General features: G+C 38.7%; 1 protein-coding gene across 2 annotated transcripts in view; it reads left to right on the top strand.

Annotated features, from left to right (window-relative positions):
* LOC107768780 (uncharacterized) overlaps window positions 1-17,198 on the top strand; it is a 32,312-nt gene extending 15,114 nt beyond the window's left edge. The window contains exon 5 of one of the 2 annotated variants that reach the window (XM_075226577.1): window positions 16,765-17,198. The gene's annotated coding sequence lies outside the window, so the exon portion shown is untranslated. Of the gene's footprint in view, window positions 1-16,756 lie in introns of both variants that reach the window. The other variant, XM_075226578.1, reaches the window with a different exon arrangement.
* The last annotated feature ends 1,124 nt before the right edge of the window (window positions 17,199-18,322 follow it).

The following is an 18,322-nucleotide window of genomic DNA, read 5'->3' as shown; positions in this document are numbered from 1 at the left end:
AAACACATTGAGATTGATTGTCAATTCGTCAGAGAAAAGATACTTTCAGGATAGATTGCTACAAAGTTTGTGAGGTCGAATGATCAACTTGCAGATATTTTTACTAAGTCCCTCACTGGTCCTCGTATTGGTTATATACGTAACAAGCTCGGTATATATGATTTGTATGCACCGTTTTGAGGGGGAGTGTTAGTTTAGAGCTATGTACATAATATAGTCTTGTCGGAGTAATATGTCCTTGTAGTGTATAGCTATAAATAAGGACCTCTTGTATTGTATTCATCCATCTAATATCAATAATATATTTTCTCCCGTGCTTTCTCACAGCAAGGGTGAGGAGATCGGTGTCTATATCCGACAACCAGTTTGGGTTCATGCCGGGTCGTTCTACTACGGAAGCTATACACCTTATTAGGAGACTGGTGGAACAGTATAGGGAGAGGAAGAAGGATCTGCACATAGTGTTTATTGATCTGGAGAAAGCGTATGACAAGGTTCCTAGAGAAGTTCTCTGGAGATGCCTAGAGGCTAAAGGTGTGTCGGTTGCCTATATTAGGGCGATTAAGGACATGTATGATGGGGCTAAGACTCGGGTAAGGACAGTAGGAGGCGACTCTGAGCATTTTCCGGTTGTTATGGGATTGCACCAAGGTTCTGCGCTCAACCCCCTCTTATTTGCCCTGGTGATGGACGCGTTAACACATCATATTCAAGGGGAGGTGCCATGGTGTATGTTATTCGCTGATGACATAGTTTTGATTGATGAGTCACTAGCCAGTGTTAACGAGAGGCTGGAGGTTTGGAGACAGGCTCTTGAGTTTAAGGGTTTCAAGCTGAGCAGGACAAAGACGGAATACCTGGAGTGCAAGTTCAGCACTGAGTCGAGGGAAGTGGACGTGAATGTGAGGCTTGAATCACAGGTCATCCCGAGTAGAGGCAGTTTCAAGTACCTTGGGTCGGTTATCCAAGGGGTAGGGGAGATCGACGAGGATGTCACACACCGTATTAGAGTGGGGTGGATGAAGTGGAGGTTAGCATCTGGAGTCCTGTGTGACAAGAGAGTGCCACCTATACTCAAAGGTAAGTTTTATAGGGCGGTGGTTAGACCGGCCATGATGTATGGGGCTGAGTGTTGGCCTGTTAAGAACTCACATATCCAGAAAATGAAAGTAGCAAAGATGAGGATGTTGAGGTGGATGTGCGGGCACACTAGGATGGATAAGATTGGGAATGATGATATTCGGGAGAAGGTGGGCGTGACTCCCATTGATAACAAGATGCGGGAAGCGAGGCTTAGATGGTTCAGGCACGTTCAGAGGAGAAGCCCAGACGCTCCGGTAAGGAGGTGTGAGCGGCTAGCCTTGGAAGGCTCGAGAAGAGGTAGAGGGCGGCCTAAGAAGTATTGGGGAGAGGTATGTCTTACTACTCTTTCGTTTCATAGAGCCGACTCTATTTAATGGTTACCGCTTTTGCTCTGCACCTATTTTCTGGCATTCATAATGTTAATTTTTTTTTCTTATGGTATTTGTTAGTGGTACTTATATTGTGTCTTTTCTTTTCTTTTATTTTCTTTTCTTTTCTCTTCGTCTTCTTGAGCCGAGGGTCTTTCGGAAACATCCTCTCTACTCCTCGGGGTAGGGGTAAGGTCTGCGTACACACTATCCTCCCCAGACCCCACTAGTGTTATTTTACTGGGTTGTTGTTGTTGTTGTTGTTGTTGCTTTCTCATAGTAGTTTAGCTTGGGGCTTTTAATTGAAAATGACAAAAGAGTTCGGCAAGTGAGTGAGGGTCCTTCAAGTTTTCAAAATTGGGTAGAAGTGACAAGTAGGTAATTAGCGTTACTGAGGTCGAACCTCATTAGGAACCTTCTTTCAGTAACCCCCAAACCTTTTTTTTCACACTTTGGCCTCTATATTTATTACCTCAAAATAACTAAAAATTAACAAAAAAGGCAAAAACCCTTCGCAGTCTTCTTCTCATCGCTCATAGCCACCAGTGCTACTCCTTCTCCTATCCTCCTCCTGCTTCTTCTTTAGGAATCTAGTCTCCCAAAATGTTTTTCAATAGTATATTCGCAATTGCATTTGTGTTTTTGTTGAGAAGATTTGTGGAGAATAATTTTTTTTGTAATAGAGTTTCAAAATATTGTTGGGTCTTTTTTGGACTGTATTTGGTTACTTCTTGAGTTGGGAATTACTTTAGAGGACCATTCATTATCTGTTGGTAAGAGAAAAAAGATTAATTTGTATCCATTTTTTAGATAGAGTGAGTTAGTGAAACCAACTTCGTAGTTTCAACCAACAACTTTCGTAGTTGTCGGAACAACTACTGAAGTTGTTCGAAGAAACAATTGGATATCTTCAACAACTTTCTTAGTTGTCTGAACAACTTTTGAAGTTGTTGGAAGAAATAATTGAACATATGTCTGACAAATACCGAAGTTCTCGCAACAACTAATACAACTGTCTGACAACTATGTGTAGTTGTTGGACAACACAACTATTGCTGTTGTGGAACAACTTCTGTAGTTGTTGAAAGAAATAGTTGGGCAATTACAGAAGTTGTCCCTATAACTACTAAAGTTGTGAGACAACTATTGGTAGTTGTGGGACAATTGAAGAGTTGTAACGACAAGTAATCAAGTTATTTAATGAAAATTGATGATCAATTGAGCCATACTATGGCTAGAAAGAAAACAACATACTGTTTAATTGCTCAAAAAATTGAGCCATACTATGAATTATATTATTATTATTAAAGATAAACATAATGGTTCAGTCATAATTGAAGGTCGATCGAGTGATTCTATTATTATTAAGGATAAAGGTAGTGATTCAATAACAATTGAAGTTCGATCGAGTGATTCTATCAATTATTACACATAAATGAAGTAATTTGATGACAATTGATGATCGCTTGAGCTATTCTATGAATTATTAAGAATAAACGTAATGATCCTATTACCGATTCTATGAATTAGTTAAGAGTTGTTGGGACAACTAAAAACATTGATGGAACAACTGATGTAGTTGTTGGGACAACTAGAAAAATTGCTGGAACAACTGAAGTAGTTGATGGGACAACTGAAGTAGTTGTTGGGCAACCACATAAATTGTTGTAGTAATTAAAGTAGTTGTTGGGACAACTAAAAAAATTGTTCCCAGAATAAAATTATTTTTATTGCTTTTATAGACTTAATGTATGGTGAGAGAGTGTAAAGAGAAGAAAATAGAATGAAAAATCAATATATAAACATCTAGTTGATAAACCTACACAATAACTAATTGTCCATTAGCCCAAAAGTAACCATCTTAAGTAACTAATTGTCCATTAAACCAAACCAGTACAAAAAACAACCTCATGCACAATGAAATTTTGAAAGTGTCATTCAGTAGATGGTTGAACATCCCGCTTTTCTTGAGTAGTTTGGGCCACAATTCGAGGATGGCCAGTCCTCTTTGCCCTAGCATTCTTAGCCTTGATATTCATGGCCAGTCTTCTTGCTAACCCAAGAGTACAAGGAAATCGTCTTGCATAACTCAGTATTATAGTACTCATAGGCAGGAGCCCCTCCAACTTGCTTGACAAGGAATTCATTGTCTCCGTTAGGGCATTATGCTTATCATAACATTATTTGCTTTCACGTCAATAGGGAACCTTGGAGGTAACCTAATTTGGTGTTTTGATCACTCTAGAAGAATCTCCTTTCCTACCAAGATCAACTGCATAGGAATCTCCTCCTCCTACCCCACCAAGAGATCTGCAAATATCAAAGTCCACATGGACTAGTAGCTCTCTTCTCGCCAATATCTAACATCATTTGCCCAACACCATCTCTCTCAATACCACCAACTCTCTCAAGACTCTCCACTACCAACTTTCTCCATTCTTATGGTTGTTACCATGGCCAACTTATCTTTCAAAGCATCAATTTGGGGTCCGGGCTATCTTCAAAGGGCTCAATGTCTTGAATGTAAGTCTCCCCCTTCTCTCTGTTTGTTGGGAAAAAAAGGGTGCATAATCTTCTGCATTTTTAAAACAAATTAATAAAAATACTAATATGATTTTTTTAGTACAACTACTGAAGTTGTGCTGCAATTGCAGTTGTTCCTACATCTATGTAGTTGACTAGTTGTTCAGTTGCCCAACAACTACAGTTGTGAAACAACTGCATAGTTGGTTCAACAACTTTTGTTGTCCCAACAACTTTGTTTACTGAAGTAATTGTGTGTAGAACACAACTGAAGTTGTCTAGTTGTATATCTTACATCTTCTCTTGTTTGGATAAGAGGATCAACATTTGTCGCATAAGCGGGTTTCGCGGCCAACTATCTAATCATTTTTGGAATTTGATCTCTCAGGTAAAGGATCCTTAGCCATTTGTTGAACATGTGTTATTAAAAGCGAGCGCTTCTCGCCTAAAACGCAGAAGCGAGGCGAGGCGCAACCCTTGCGCTTTTCTTCCCTAAAGCGAGGCATGGGATAAAAGCGCACGCTTCAGGCAAAGAAGCAAGGCGCAAGAGAAAAGCGAGAAAAGCTCGCTTAAGCGAGGTCGACGACTGCCTAGGGTTTTATTTTAAAATTTTGCAAATACACGCTTACACGACTTTTCTTCCAAAACATCTGCTTAGAGTGACTGCTGCAAGCCTTGCGACATTTCTTCCTCTTCTCTTGATTGTTGCGACTTCTTTCAAGGTAAGTTTCTCTTCTCTTCTTCTTTACTCTACTTTGCCTGCTTCCTCTCGATTCCTCTTCTCGTTTTTCTCTCCTTCTCTATTTTTTTTCAGTTCGTCTTTTCTTTGTTTTGCTCTTCCTTTTTCTCTGTTCTGCTCTGTTTTTTTTAAATCTCTGTTGACTGTTCTATTTTTTTTCTTTGTTTTGACTATTTTTTTTTTTTTTTTTTTGTGATTGTAGTAAATTCTGTCTTTTTATTCAGTGACATCAAGCCAAAAAAAAGATCCAGCTTGGGCGTATGGAGTTGCAATTGGCAGTAGCACAAAAGTCCAATGTATCTTTTGTCAAAATATATATAACAGTGGAATACATCATCACAAGAAACATCTAATTTGTGGTTATAGAGATGTCAAAGTATGCCCAAATGTTCCGGATTCTATTAAGGAAGAAATGAGAGAGTATGTCGCAAAAAACAAATGAGCTAAAAAATCCAATGAGCCATGGAGCATCTATGGTTAATCTTGTTGATGAGATAGTCAAATGGATGAGGATGACTTTGAGGCCAATGATATATCAATGGGCCGCCTCCCTCAAAATCTCAAAGAAAGATTTCAACTAGTGGAAGTGGATCATCCACCGGTAGCAATGTGAAAGGTCCTCTCAATTTTTATTTCTCGCAAAAACCAAATGAAAAGAGAAAAGGTGAAGCTATTGATTTAAATTCTTGCGGGAAGAGTTTAAGGGAGCACACTGTAGATGCTTTTGCTAGGTGAATGTATGATGCAAGGCTCTCTTTCAATTGTGTCAATTACACCGATGGTTTTGGTGAATTCATTGAGGTCGTAGGCCAATATGGCCCAGGAATGAAGCCCCCTACCTATCATGAAGTAAGAATTCCTTGTCTAAAAAAGGAGGCGGAGAAGACAAACGAGATTGTTGAGGAGCATAAGGTGCAGTGGCAAACTAATGGATGTTCCATTATGATGGATAAATGGACAACAAAAAATGAGAAAATGGTCATTAATGTTTTGGTGAATTATCCAAGAGGTAGTGTGTTTCTTGAATCTTATGATGCTAGTGACTCTTCTACCAATTCCAATAAAATGTTCAACTTGTTTGAGAAGACTTTTGAAAATTGGGAAGGAAAATATTGTGCAAGTTGTTACCGATAACGCAAGTGAGAAAATGGTCAGTAATGTTTTGGTGAATTATCCAAGAGGTAGTGTGTTTCTTGAATCTTATGATGCTAGTGACTCTTCTACCAATTCCGATAAAATGTTCAACTTGTTTGAGAAGACTCTATTGAAAATTGGGAAGGAAAATGTTGTGCAAGTTGTTACCGATAACGCAAGTGAGAATAAAAAAGCGGGTGACATATTGAAGGGAGTGTTCCCGAACATTTTTTAGACTCCTTGTGTTGCCCATTGTATCAACTTTGATGTTTGGTGACATTTTCAAGTTTCCCATTGCATAGTTTTTACTTGCAAAAGAAAAACTTGAGAACCTTGTTCATGTCAACTGAATGGAGTGAGAGTATCTATGCAAACGAAGCTCTCGGGAAAGAAGCTGCGATATATATTGTTGGTCCATATTTTTGGAATGAACACTTAAAGTTGGTAATCCTTTGCTTACTGTATTTCTTTTGGTGGATGGGGAGAGAAAACCACCAATGGGATACATTTATGAAGCCATGGATAGGGCCAAAGAAGCTATTGAGAAAGCATTTGATAAATATAAGAGGAAATATGGGAAAGTTTTTGAAATCATTGATGCAAGGTGGACGGATCAACTTCATCAACCTTTGCAGCATATTTTGAACCCCAGGTTCAAATATATAAATAAAGAGAAGAAGACTTTAGATAAAGAAGTGTGGGGGATATCTTGCATGTATTGCGAGGTTGGTGCCAGATGAGCGATGCAAGACAAGATAGGGGAGGAGCTTAGTATGCATGCAAGCAGATGTAATATTTGGATTAGGTTCGACCATTAGAGCCATAACCAAATTATCACCAGGTGAGCAAGTTGTTTCAATTGTTTTTACTCTTTAGAGCTTCAACTTTAAAGTTATTAACTTCTAGAATAATACTTTTACGGTTGAATGGCGGATACAATTTGGTTATTGTTAGTTTATAGATATGTATAGTGTAGTCTTGTCCCACATTGGAAGAGGAGTAATATCTCCTTGTAGTGTATAGCTATAAATAGGGACCTCTTGTATTGTATTTATCATCCAATATCAATAACATATTTTCTCCCGTGCCTTCTCACATGGTATCAGAGCATTAGTGAGAAAAGATCGTTGTGCGTCATTCCAGCGTTAACCGGGAAGAAAGAACTTAGTCATCGTGTAATTTTTCCGGTGACCTAAGGCTTGTCTAAGTGAAAGTCACTTTCCGTCGGTGTTGTGCTAAAACCAACACCACCACGAGGTAGATCACCCTCCGACTACCAACCCCTGAAATTTATCCGGCAGAAAAGCCGCCACGCTCTTCCACGCGCCGGCAACAACTTTTCCGGCGAGGGTTCCGGCCACTTTCCGGCCATTTTTTCGCGAAGCTTCTTCAGGACAGTGTGTTCTCCTTAAAATTCCGAGCCTACCCATCTAATTCAAATCAAATTTCGGCCACTTTTATATTTTTCCGGCGTGAACAGTGACCTTTCTGGGCATTTTTTGAAAATATTTCTTCAGGACAGCTTGCTCACAAAGGAATTCCGAGTCTATCCATCCTGGTTACAACAAATTCCGACATCTTTGGAATTTTCCGGCGAGCTACAGTGTTTCCGGCGTGAACAGTGTTTCCGGCACAGAACAGTGTTCTGTTTTCCTGCTGTAAACAGTGTTTTTCAAGCTATTTCTTCAGTTTTCTCACAGGAGTTACTTATTTCCACTATTTCAAGTTAACCCTACTACTACAAATTGTAGCGACATGGGAACCGATGCTTTGAATAGTCGGATGGTTTCTTTAGCAGAGTATATTGAGTTCCTTCAGTATAAAGCATGTAAGCAGACATTTTCTGAGATAGCTTCTGTTGTTCAAACAGGTAATAGCGTGACTTGTTTCTTCCAATCTTCATCCTCTGAATTTTGGGTCATTGATTCAGGTGCATCAGATCATATTTCTGGTAACAAATCTCTTTTCACTACTATTTCGTATTCTCAATCTCTTCCAAAAGTCACAATGGCCAATGGGTCTCAAACAATGGCAACTGCAATAGGTCAAGCAAGCCCACTTCCTTCCTTACCTTTAGATTCAGTCCTTTATGTTCCCAATAGTCCTTTTAATCTCATAGCTGTTAGTCGCTTAGCCAAATCACTTAAATGCGCTGTTTTATTTCTTGATGACCATGTTTTTATACAGGAACGCAGTACGGGGCGGATCATTGGTACCGGGCGTGAATCAAACGGACTTTATTACCTTATCCTTGCTAAATCACATGGACTCACATCTTATCTTCCTTCTACAACTTGTCCTGTTACTGATTCACCAGATTTATTACATAAATGGTTGGGACATCCCAGTTTGTCAAAACTTCAGAAAATGGTATCTGGTTTATCTCACTTGTCAGCTCTAGAGTGTGAGTCATGTCAGCTCGGTAAGCATACCCGCTCCCATTTCCCTCGACGTCTTGATAATCGAGCAGAGTCACCTTTTACTTTAGTCCATTCAGATATTTGGGGTCCTAGTCGGGTCAGTTCCACCTTAGGATTCCGCTACTTTGTTAGTTTCATTGATGATTTTTTCAGGTGCACTTGGATATTTTTGATAAAAAATCGATCTGAGCTGTTTTCTATTTTCCAGACCTTCCACGCTGAAATTCAAAATCAATTTGGGGTTTCTATTCGCACATTTCGTAGTGATAATGCTCGAGAGTATTTGTCTTCCCCATTTCAGCAGTTTATGAAATCTCATGGGATTATTCATCAAACATCTTGTCCGTACACATCTCAACAAAATGGGGTAGCTGAAAGAAAGAATAGACATCTTATTGAAACTGCTCGTACCCTACTCATACAATCTCATGCTCCGTTGCGTTTTTGGGGGGATGCCGTTCTTACATCTTGCTATCTTATTAATCGTATGCCATCTTCAGCTATCCAGAACCAAGTTCCATTCTCTGTCTTGTTTCCCCACTTACCTTTGTTCTCTCTTCCACCCCGTATCATTGGAAGCACTTGTTTTGTCCATAACCTTACTCCAGGAACAGATAAGTTAGCTCCTCGTGCTCTTAAGTGCGTATTTCTGGGTTTCTCGAGAACACAAAAAGGGTATCGATGCTACTCTCCTGACCTCCAGCGGTACCTTATGTCCGCTGATGTTACCTTCTTTGAAACCCAATCATACTTCATAGGTTCAGGTCATCACTTAGATATTTTTGAGGTACTACCAGTTTCATCTTTTGGAGATTCAGTCACTCCAGCTCCACCACCTACAACTCCAGTTGTAGCTCCACCACCTATAGCTCCAGTTGTAGCTCTACCACCTATAGCTCCAGTTCTACCACCTACAGCTCCGGTTGTAGCTCCACCACCTACAACTCCGGTTGTAGCTCCACCACCTACAGCTCCGGTTGTAGCTCCACCACCTATAGCTCCAGTTCCTCCACATAATCCAGTTCAACCTTCTGCAGCTCCACCATTCTTGACTTATCATCGTCGTCCACATCCAGCATCAGGCCCAGGTGATTCACGCCCCGCATCAGATTCTGCACCTACTGCGGACTTGTCTCCTCTTAGTCAACCAATTGCACTCCGCAAAGGTGTACGATCCACACTTAATCCTAATCCCCACTATGTCGGTTTAAGTTATCATCGTCTGTCGTCACCACATTATGCTTTTATATCTTCTTTGTCCACTGTTTCTATCCCTAAGTCTACAGGTGAGGCACTATCTCATCCAGGATGGCGACATGCTATGATTGACGAGATGTCTGCTTTACATGCGAGTGACACTTGGGAGCTTGTTCCTCTTCCTGCAGGTAAGTCTACTGTTGGTTGTTGTTGGGTTTATGCAGTCAAAGTCGGCCCGGATGGCCAGATTGATCGGCTTAAGGCTCGTCTTGTTGCAAAAGGATATACTCAGATTTTTGGGCTTGATTATAGTGATACTTTCTCTCCCGTGGCTAAAGTAGCATCTATTCGTCTCTTTTTGTCCATGGCTGCTGTACGTCATTGGCCTCTTTATCAGTTAGACATTAAGGATGCTTTTCTCCACGGTGATCTTGAGGAAGAAGTTTATATGGAGCAACCACCTGGTTTTGTTGCTCAGGGGAGTTTAATGGTTGTGTGTGCAGATTGCGCAGGTCACTATATGGTTTGAAACAGTCCCCTCGAGCTTGGTTTGGTAAGTTCAGCACAATTATTCAGGAGTTCGGCATGACTCGTAGTGAGGCTGATCACTCTGTGTTTTATCGGCATTCTGCTCCTAATCTGTGTATTTATCTAGTGGTTTATGTTGATGATATTGTTATTACTGGTAATGATCAGGATGGTATTACTAATCTGAAGGAACATCTCTTTCAGCACTTCCAGACTAAGGATCTGGGCAGATTGAAGTATTTTCTAGGTATTGAGGTCGCTCAGTCTAGCTCAGGTATTGTTATTTCACAGCGGAAGTATGCCTTAGACATTCTTGAGGAGACTGGAATGATGGGTTGCAGACCTATTGACTCTCCTATGGATCCGAATGTTAAGCTTCTGCCTGGACATGGGGAGCCTCTTAGAGACCCTACGAGATATAGGAGGTTGGTTGGAAAATTGAATTACCTCACAGTGACTAGACCTGACATTTCTTTTTCGGTGAGTGTTGTAAGTCAGTTTATGGATTCCCCATGTGATAGTCACTGGGATGCAGTTGTTCGCATTCTTCGGTATATAAAGTCAGCTCCAGGCAAAGGATTACTATTCGAGGATCGAGGCCACGAGCAGATTGTTGGGTACACAGATGCTGATTGGGCAGGATCACCTTTTGATAGACGTTCTACGTCTGGATATTGTGTTCTAGTAGGAGGTAATTTGGTCTCGTGGAAGAGTAAGAAACGGAATGTAGTTGCTCGATCTAGCGCCGAAGCCGAATATCGGGCCATGGCTATGGCGACGTGTGAGTTAGTTTGGGTCAAGCAGTTGCTCAAGGAGTTAAAGTTCGGAGAAATCAACAAGATGGAACTAGTGTGTGATAACCAAGCTGCTCTTCATATTGCGTCAAATCCGGTGTTCCATGAGAGGACTAAACACATTGAGATCGACTGTCACTTTGTCAGAGAAAAAATACTTTCAGGAGATATTGTTACAAAGTTTGTAAAGTCGAATGATCAACTAGCAGATATTTTCACTAAGTCTCTTACTGGTTCTCGTATTAGTTACATGTGTAACAAACTCGGTACATATGATGTGTATGCACCGGCTTGAGGGGGAGTGTTAGTTTATAGATATGTATAGTGTAGTCTTGTCCCACATTGGAAGAGGAGTAATATCTCCTTGTAGTGTATAGCTATAAATAGGGACCTCTTGTATTGTATTTATCATCCAATATCAATAACATATTTTCTCCCGTGCCTTCTCACAGAGGTCACTAAACTAAAGTGTATCTCAATTGTCCTAAGTACTCCTCTTAATTACTTTCTACAACTTATGTACAAATTCATACTAAGAAGAGCAATCGGCTTGAGCTAAAGAAACAAAATGATCTAGTATTCGTTAAATATAAAAGAACATTGGCACGTCGTTACAAAGCTCACAATATCATTGATCCAATTTTATTGGATAACATTGATGAAGCAAATGAATGGTTAACTGGAGCCCCCCAAAATCATGAAAAAGAAGAAGTATATGAAGGAGAAGATCTCTCACTTTTGGTTGTATTGCTATGGCAAGTGGAGTTGAGGAGAATATTTATGGTTTTGGGGGGGGGGGGGTACTTTAAGGAACAAAGAAAGAGTAGCTTCAAGTTCAAGTAGAACCCCAATTGATGAAGCCTCCGATGAAGAAGAAGATGATGACCAATATAATTACTCGAACATGATGACATTTCGATAGTTTGGGGATCTTGTTGAAGAATAAGATGTTGCTCCCTTTGTGATTTGGTTTTGCATTTGCTTAATATGTTATGACTTATGAGGATTATTGACTATCTAGTTCTAGTATCTATTATTTACTTCTTTATTTAAGAATTGAAAGATTTGCTTAATATGTCATTTTCTTTTGGTAATTAAAATTATTATTAATCACCAAGGATAACAGTACAAAGCGTAGCATAGCATCTCCCAACTAGTTATTCTCTACAAGGAATACCCAAGAACCTAATACTATTTGTTCCTCATGTCTAATAATATGTCATTTTTATTGAGTTCTTGGTCATTTTTCTATGCCTATTTAATATTTTTTATTTATGAATTAAATTGCGCTTCACATGAAAAAAGCGAGCACTTCGCTTCACGTTTCTCGCTTCGATGAAGCGAGGGCTCGTCGCTTTTTTCCACTGCTCGCTCTCCAAAACACTGCGTTGAGTTACTGTAATAGCTTCAAATGGCCAAGTCTATATTGTAATAAGCGAAATGCAATATAATGTACAACATAAAATCAAAATAGTAATTTAATTCAAAACTATAAAATGGAAAAACATTTTAATTACTTGCCTCAAATGCCCACGAAAAGTAGAGGTTATACTGGATTTTGGATGGTTTCAATTCTTTCACTAGATATTTAATGGTAAGGTCGAAGCTTATTCGACTCCATGGATATAAGTCGAATAATTCTTTATTCGACGCCACTTTTAACCGGTCGGTGTCTACCTTCTTTTTTGCATCTTTTTCACATAATGTGTTGTGCAATAAAACGCTCATAGCCACCTTTTGCTCTTAGTCATGACAACGAATTTATTGATGTCAAAACAAATAGGCATGCCATTGTAATCATACCAAAGCTCTTTTTTTATTTCACAGAAGACTTGGTGAAGGAGGAGAACATACACCAACTTCATTAGAGCAGTAGCACTTCATTTTTTTGCAAGTCTAAAAAGTGATCAAAATAACTTTTTTCGAATATCCTTTCTCAATACCCTCATTGATCATTGGAAACAACCTCTCTATCTCCACAAGGTAGGGGTAAGGTTGCGTACACACTACCCTCTCCAGACCCCACTCTGTGGGATTATACTGGATTTGTTGTTGTTGTAATACCCTCATTGATCAAAAGCTTTCTAAACTTAACTACTAATTTCCAAAGCCGGATCTCACAGTGACCCTTGACTCATTAAGGCCGAGACATGTTCAAGTGGGTCTTAAATCCTCGTTCCAATGTTAATGGTCTTTACACATTTAGGATCGAAAGAGCCTCGAGATCACTGTCAGCATCACCAACATCATTTGATGATCCAGTACCTTTAGAATTAGTATCACTATAAACATCACCGTCTGATCCAGCAACGGCAACGGCTGCTGATGTCAATGCCTCAATGGTCTTTACACATTCAGTTGAATGCTAATTTGTACTACACTCATTTCTTTCTTCACTAACCTGGTTCTCACCCATGTCATCAGCCACAATTCTATCTTCCTCTTCTTCATTCGACTGCTAAGTTGTAATCTCACCATTTTTTTCTTCTTCACTTGACTGTTCATCGCTACTCTCATGTGTTTCCTTTTCACCAACCAGAGTCTTATGTAAAAGAAAAGGTAAAAAGAAAAAGAGCTTTGGTGTGATTACAATAACATGCCTATTTGTTTTGGCATCAATTAGTTTGCTATCATGACTGGACTCCTATGTCATTCTCTCCCCTCCTTATTCAGCAGTTAGTAAAGGTTGGAAAAGAGGGTGAAAATGTGGGTGATATAGTAGGAAGTCTGCTAACTCTGTTTTCTTCATTGAGAAGATAAAGTATCCAACGAAAATGCAAAAGGTAACAATGAGCGTGGTTTGGTTTTTGAATAGCATGTTATGTGCAAAAAAGAAGTTAGACACCAACTAGTTAAAAGTAGCGTCGAATAAAAAAGTATTCAATTCATATACATGAGAGTCGAATAAGCTTCGACCTTATCATTAAATATTTTGTGAAAGAATTGAAACCATCCAAAACCCAATAATAACCTTTACAGCTTCATGTGGGCGTTCACGGTAAGTAATTAAAATGTGTTTCCATTTTAATTCTGAGTTAAATTATTATTTTGGTTTTATGTTGTTGTTGATGTACATTAAACTCATTTCACTTATTACAATATAGACTTGGGCATATGAAGCATTCAAATAGTTCGACAAATGGCTAAGGAAGAGATCAATTCCAAGAATGATTAGATGGTTGGCGGTAAAACCTGCTTATGCGACAAATGTAGATCCTCCTGGCTAGATAACTTCAGATGTGTTCTGCACCAACTACTTGAGTAAACAACACTCTAGTTGTTGTTGGACCAACTATGCAGTTGTGGGAACAATAAGTTCAATTGTTGGGCAACTGAAGTTGTGGGAATGATGACTGAAGTTGTTGCATAACTTCAGTAGTTGTGCTAAAAAAAGCATAAGAGTATTTTTTTTTTTTTTTTTGGTGAAATGTAGAAACAGATTGTGCACCTTTTTCTTTTTTCCAACAAACAGAGAGAAAGGGAGGCATACATTCAAGACATTTGGGGATCGTTTGGTACAATAGTGAGTTAGACAAGGATATCCCATGGGATTAGTTATCCAACCTTCTCTATGAGATAGCTAATCTCACCATTTTAATGTAAAATTTATCTCGGGATTAGCTAATACCTATAACTAAACATGAGATAAATACAATCTCAAATTCTATTCCGGGATTATTATCCTTATCCTTTCGTACCAAACGACCTCTTAGCCCTTTGAAGATAGTCCAAACCCCAGTATTGATGCTTTAAAAGATGAGTTAGCAACAACCATAAGAATGGAGAAAGTTGGTGGTAGGGAGAGTCTTGAGAGAGATTGTATTGGGCAGATGATGTTAGATATTTGTGAGGAGATCGACTAACCAAGCTGCTGATCTGTTGGTAGGGTGGGAGGAGGAGACTCTTATGCACAACAGATCTTGGTAGGGGAGGAGATACTCCAGGAGTGACCAAAACACTAGGTATGAGTACTTCCAAGGTTCCATGTTGCTGTGAATGCATAATACCCTGATTAAGGCAATCAATTCCTTCTCAAGCAAGTTAGAAGGGCTCCAGTCAAAGAGGACGATAATACCGAGCTATGCAAGGCGATCTCCTTATACTCCTGGTTTAGCCAGAAGACCAGTCATAACCCAAAATACTTGAGAAAAGTAGGATGTGTTGAATGACACCTTAGCGGTTTGGTTGTGTATGGGGTTGTTCTTTGTACTGGTTTACTTGAATGGATAATTAGTTGCTTGAGATGATTATTTTAAGGTTAATGGAGTTGCCCAACAACTGCTTCACTTGGCCCAACAATTTCTTTAATTGTCTCATCAACTACTTCAGTTATTCCAGCAATTTCTCTAGTTATCCCAACAACTCTTAAATAATGTAGTTTTTCCACTTTGGCTGAAATTTATTTTCTCTAGCACCTTTTCAACCATAGATACCCTTAGAATGAGCTTCTTTCGATCAGCCAAAAAGACGCAAATCACGATCATCCCTTATCTTAGAAAGAGATGCCTTTTGCTTTTCATCAAAGCTGAGCATGTTTGTAATGGAAAGATACTCTATATTACAATTTAACCCAAACCTAGAACTAATTATCTCAATCAACTCATCGTACGTAATATCCTCACTCACCTCTATCGGCATTGTCTTTTAACCCTTTGGACACCAAGTATAACGAGTAGGATTTTCCATCCGTTCACCATGTAAATCAACTCCTATTATTATTTGGTCCCCCCATTGGTGGTCACAATACCTGACATCATAAAGATATATATTTCAGTGGTCCTTACCGGAGATAGATTTATCAAACAACTTCAAAATTGCTAAAGAGCTCGATTACTTGTCCCTACAACTCTTTAGTTGTCCCAAAACTACCAACAATTGTGGGACAACTGTAGAAGTTGTTCCACAACTGCATTAGTTGTCCCAACAACTATTCAGTTATCTAGCAACTACATACGATTGTCGGACAACTGTAGTAGTTGCTGGAATAACTTTTGTATTTGTTAGACAGATGTCCAACTGTGTTTTCCAACAACTCCAGAAGTTATTCTGACAATTACGAAAGTTAATTGATTGAAACAACTAAGTTGGCTTCGCTAAACCTAGCTGAAGAATGGACACAAATTATTCTTTTTCCACCTATCAACAGATAATGAATGTTCGTTGAAGTTATTTCCAGTTCAAGAACTTGCCAAATGCAGTCCAAAAAGACCCACCAATGTTTTGAAATTCTTTTTCCATAAAACTTATTTTCCATAGATTTTCTCAACAAAAACACATACAATTTCGAATCTACTACTGAAAAACATTTTGGGAGATTAGACAATTACCTACTTGTCACGTTTACCCAATTTTTAAAACTTGAAGGACACCCACTCAATTGCCAAACTCTTTTGTCATTTTTTAATTAAAAGCCCCAACTAATAGTTGATAATAAAATTCTCCTCTTTTGATAGGGATTCTTTCTTGCACATGAATGTTAACTAACAGTTTGACTGTTAAAATTTCATGATCTGAATGTGGAAGCAGAGAATATTAATCAAATAGCCACAATAATCTTTGTGTCAATACATCTTTGTGACTATCTTCTTGCAAAAGAATATTGTGAAACAAATGAGAAAGGGTGTCCTTGTTCTTTTTGCAAATTATGCACCAAATTTTACTTAAGTTTTAAAAGCCTTTCAACTGTAACTGGTCATTGGTCTTCAGCTTTTGATGAAGCAAAGACCACACAAGTGCCTATTTTACTGGAAAGTTAGCTTTTCAAATTAGAAATGCCAAAGGGGAATTCCTTAAGGTATCTGGAGTTTATGCTTCTTCAAACTGTGGATTTGAATGAACATGTATTGCTAGTTATCTAATGCATTATCATCTCATAACTGCTAACCTGAGAATTGATTTATGTTACCGGTTCCCAATAAACTCTAGGTGTTGACATAGGATTTATGCTAGCTCTGAAATCATGTTTGTTAGTTTTGCAGGGGAGTCACTCTTGTGGAAAAAGATGATTTGTACGTACGTTATGGTTGTATAACATCACTTGCAAAAGTAATAATATCATCTTGAGAAAAGAAGAGCTGTTTTACACTTGAACTCGTATAAATGTCAGATACACCACTTGCAATAAATTATAGTATTGACAAAGCGGGCAGACTATTCTTCTTTGAAGCTTCCACCATTATTCTCTAATTTAGAAGCCCATCTGGAGTTTAGTCAGTCGATCCTGCAGTTTATATGTTTGTAATATCTTGATCAGGTGACATGTATTTTGTACAAACAGTATGCAGTGTGAAAATAAGTCCTACTGAAGTTTAAAGGTTGTATCATCATCTATTTCTTTCGTATAGTGAGCTGCAACAAATTTTAGATCTTAATCGCTCTGCTGATTACCAATACAGCGTTTCTTCGCTCGCCATCCCTGATTGTGGTTAATTTTCAGTCAATATGGTCTCTCTAAAGAGTATATTGTCTCAAAGCAGGTAGTTCATCATATACATGTGACATTGTTATCCATAGTCTTATCAATTTCCTAATTTTCTTTCTCCGTCTATCTGTCTAGACGTGTATGTTTTTATTATTATTATTTTCTGGATAAGAAATGTAATTTCCAATTATATAAATGTGATATTGGAATTTGAATGCTTCCTGGATGCTGTTACCTACTTACCTTAATGGATCTTGCCTCTTTTTCATACTACATACTTAAAGATTCAGAGTCTCGATATGAATAGTTGCCCATCCTCTGCAAGTATTTCAAAATTGGGCTATTTGACTAACCTTATTAGCTGGCAAACGTCTGTATCTATGAATTAATATTTTGGCCACATTATTGCATTGTCTTGTTTCCATTTAGTAGGCCACATGTACGGAAGGTCCTTTAGGTATGGTACTACTACATATTATTTCTAAGTCCCCACATTCTCATTTCCAGAAGATTGAACTAGTAGTCGGTTGATGGTTTTGGAGATTGGAAAAGAATCATTAATTTTGCTGCCCTTTGGTTGCTAAGAAGAAACTTTCTACAAGTAAATAATGTCTTTGTTTTCCCGCGTGGCGGGATGGTTGAGATCTCTCTACTATGAGCGCTTAACCCTTTTATTGGACGTAACCAACATAGATTGGATGGATTAGTAGGGTCAGTGGCTTTCGAATGTTGGATGCTAAATTAAAACAATATCCTTGATTTGCCCATTTGGGTTGTACTCTAAAGGAGGCAAAATTCTTGGATAGAATAATTGAAATGGATCTTGTTATCAATCCGAGCAAGAGTAGCTCTTAGAACTGGCTGTTCCAAATTGAAACATTCAAAGTTGGTTCCTTATGGCGAATGTTACCTCCATTACTTCTCAAGCATGTTGAGGGAGGGAACTTCCAGGAAATAGAGGACAATATCCGTAAATAGGTACTTTGGAACTAGATAACACCGTACAATGGACAATATTCTTGTTTCGGTTGGTGTAACAGTATCTTTAAATGCTGGGCAAGTGGGGCGTACAATCAAACATCAAAGTACTATTTGTTTTATAAGGACAGCAAAGT

The sequence above is a fragment of the Nicotiana tabacum genome, chromosome 12 (genome assembly GCF_000715075.1).
Source record: "Nicotiana tabacum cultivar K326 chromosome 12, ASM71507v2, whole genome shotgun sequence".
Classification (NCBI taxonomy): Eukaryota; Viridiplantae; Streptophyta; class Magnoliopsida; order Solanales; family Solanaceae; genus Nicotiana; species Nicotiana tabacum.
The sequence above is the reverse complement of the archived record's forward strand: the minus strand, read 5'-3'. Positions and strand labels throughout refer to the sequence as shown.